The following is a 3323-nucleotide window of genomic DNA, read 5'->3' on the forward strand; positions in this document are numbered from 1 at the left end:
TTATCATGAAACTAAACTTTAAAGGATTCCATTTCGCACTGATGTGGGTGACCTCACACTTTTCATTATTTATGGTCAACTGCCAGTTTTCGCACAATTCATCTTTTCTAAGTCTTTTGCAATTTGTTTTGATCTTATGAATGAGTTTATTAGAAGATCGGCATCATCTCCAAACAACTTAAGATGGCTGCTCATATTGTCTCCTAAATCGTCTGTATTGATAAGGAACGGCAGAGGGCCCATAACACTGCCTTGGGGAACGCAAGAAATCACTTCTGTTTTATTCGATGACTTTCCGTCAGTTACTACGAACTGTGGCCTCTTTGACAGGCAATCACGAATTCAGACACTCCGTAAGCAGGAAATTTCACTATTAGTCACTTGTGTGTTACAGTGTCAAAAGCCTTCCGGAAATCTGGAATTGTGGAATCAATTTGAAATCTCTTTTCAATAACACGCAACACTTCGTGTGTGTAAGGAGTTAGCTGTGTTTCACAAGAACAATATTTTCTAAATCCGTCTTGACTGTGTGTCAATAGACCGTTTTCTTCGAGGTAATTCATAACGTTGGAACTCAATATATCTTCCAAAATCCTCCTGCATATCGACGTTAATCATATGTGCCAGTAGTTTAGTTGATTACTCCTGCTACCTCTGTTGAATATTGGCCTGTCCTGGGCAACGTTCTAGTCTTTGTATACGAATGTTTCGTCGAGCGATCGGTTTAATACGATCGGTAAATATGGAGCTATTGCATCAGCGTACTCTGAAAGGAACCTAATTGGAATAGAGTCTGGACCAGAAGATTTGCTTTTATTAAGTGATGTAAATTGCTTCACTACTCCGAGAATATCTACTTCTAAGTTACTCATATTCACAGTTGTTCTTGACCCGAATTCTGTGATATTTACTTCGTCTTCTTTGGTGAAGGACTTTCGAAATGCTGTGATTAATAACTCTGCTTTCGCAGCACTCTCGTCGACAGTATTTCCATTGCTATCGTCAGAAAAGGCACTTATGGTGTCTTGCCGCTAGCATATTTTACTTACGATCAGAATCTTTCTGCCAGGTTTCGAGACAAAGTTTCGTTGTGGAAATTACAATAAGCATCTCGCATTGAAATCCACAGTACATTCCGACCTTTTGTAAAAGACTGGGGATTTTGCGTTCGTTTCAATTTGATATTCGTTTTGCGGTGTTTCTGAAATGGTGTTCTGACCTGTTCTGATGAGAATGATAATGTTTGCTTATCAGTATCTCACACTGCGTTCATTTAAGCACGCATTACGTCCGGCGATAGTGTGTGTATTCGTTGTAATGAACTGAGGACATAGAAACGACGGAGAGGATTCGTCCCGCCGTAGCCCTGAGTGGTACACAACTCCACAACAGGCTACAGCAGTCCACCCACCCCACCGACGTGCCACACCGAACCCAGGGTTATTGTAGGGTATGGTGTACGCGTATGGGAAGACAGTGTTTGCGCTGCAATCGCCGACATAGTGTAACAGAGACGGAATAAGGAGAACCAGCACGCATTCGCCGATGCAGATGGAAAACCGCCTTAAAAACCATCCGGAGGCTGGCCGGCACACCGGACCTCGACACGAATCCGCCGGGCGGATTCCTGCTGGGGACCAGGACGGCTTCCCGTTCGGGAAGCAGCGCGTTAGACCGCGCGGCTAGCCGGGCTGCCCGATGGTAGTGTAGTCAATCATCAATGAATCTGTTTACCCAGATTGGCAATTAGTTTGTTCTCAGACTGCTGCGCCTATGAGTAGAATTGTCGAACAGTCTGTTTAAAGTGATAACTGAGCCGTGGAATGCATCATAGCTCGTGGAACTTGAAACTTCCCCTTACAAAAATTATGAATGACTGTGCTGGTAAACTTCTACGTTATTTGATTTTCAAACAGCTGAGCAAAACTCAACGTAACTTCCTGGCAGATTAAAACAGTGTGCCGGACCGAGACTCGAACTCGGGACCTTTGCCTTTCACGGGCAAGTGCTCTACCAACTGAGCTACCCAAGCACGACTCACGCCCCGTCCTCACAGCTTTACTTCTGCCAGTACCTCGTCTCCTACCTTCCAAACTTACAAGAAGCTCTTCTGCGAACACTCCGCTGCAAAGTGAAAATCTCATTCTGGAAACATCCCCCAGGCTGTGGCTAAGCCATGTCTCCGCAATATCCTTTCTTTCAGGAGTGCTAGTTCTGCTAGGTTCGCAGGAAAGCTTCTGTTAAGTTTGGAAGGTAGGAGACGTGGTACTGGCAGAAGTAAAGCTGTGCGAACGGGGCGTGAGTCGTGCTTGGGTAGCTCAGTTGGTAGAGCACTTGCCCGCGAAAGGCAAAGGTCCCGACTTCGAGTCTCGGTCCGGCACGCAGTTTTAATCTGCCAGGAAGTTTCATGTCAGCGCACACTCCGCTGTAGAGTGAAAATCTCATTCTGGAAACATCCACCAGGCTGTGGCTTAACCATGTTTCCGCAAAAAAATGGTTCAAATGGCTCTGAGCACTATGGGACTTAACAGCTGTGGTCATCAGTCCCCTAGAACTTAGAAGTACTTAAACCTAACTAACCTAAGGACATCACACACATCCATGCCCGAGGCAGGATTCGAACCTGCGACCGTAGCAGTCGCGCGGTTCCGGACTGCGCGCCTAGAACCGCGAGACCACCGCGGCCGGCCATGTCTCCGCAATGTTCTTTCTTTCAGGAGTGCTAGTTCTGCAGGTTCGCAGAAGAGCTTCTGTTAAGTTTGGAAGGTAGGAGACGAGGTACTGGCAGAAGTAAAGCTGTGAGGACGGGGCGTGAGTTGTGCTTGGGTAGGTTGGTACAGCACTTGTCCGCGAAAGGCAAAGGTCTCGAGTTCGAGTCTCCGTCCGGCACACAGTTAATCTGCCAGGAAGATTCATATCAGCGCACACTCCGCTGCAGAGTGAAAATCTCATTCTGAAAACTCAACGTACTCAAACAGTTCCCTCTTTACTTATTCTGATCATCACTAAACTGACACACAGTATTTTTAGTGAAACGTCGTCTGACTTTCAATTATCCCTACAAAAGAATGGCCCTGGCTATCAATAACCTATACCTTTCATGAATCACTTACCTCACAAAAATCTTCGTTACCCCAACCACTGCAATGCAGCGAGCGCCAATACTGCCAGCTAAATAAAAGATTCGAACTACTGAAGGCACTAACTACAGATAGGCATAGTTAGCAAATGAAAGATTTTAATAGAGAACAAACAATGTATTTACCTTAATAGCGTTCAAGAGGCATAATATATATATAAATTTGCGACAACCAATTAAACAA

At 45.2% G+C, this 3323-nt stretch overlaps 1 non-coding gene across 1 annotated transcript; it reads right to left on the minus strand.

The window, feature by feature from the left end:
- Positions 1-1958: 1958 nt before the first annotated feature.
- Positions 1959-2033, minus strand: Trnas-uga. Its single transcript has one exon. It is a non-coding gene; the product is annotated as a tRNA-Ser (tRNA).
- Between the last annotated feature and the right edge of the window lie 1290 nt (positions 2034-3323).

This window comes from Schistocerca piceifrons, chromosome 2 (assembly GCF_021461385.2).
Source record: "Schistocerca piceifrons isolate TAMUIC-IGC-003096 chromosome 2, iqSchPice1.1, whole genome shotgun sequence".
In the NCBI taxonomy this organism is placed as follows: domain Eukaryota; kingdom Metazoa; phylum Arthropoda; class Insecta; order Orthoptera; family Acrididae; genus Schistocerca; species Schistocerca piceifrons.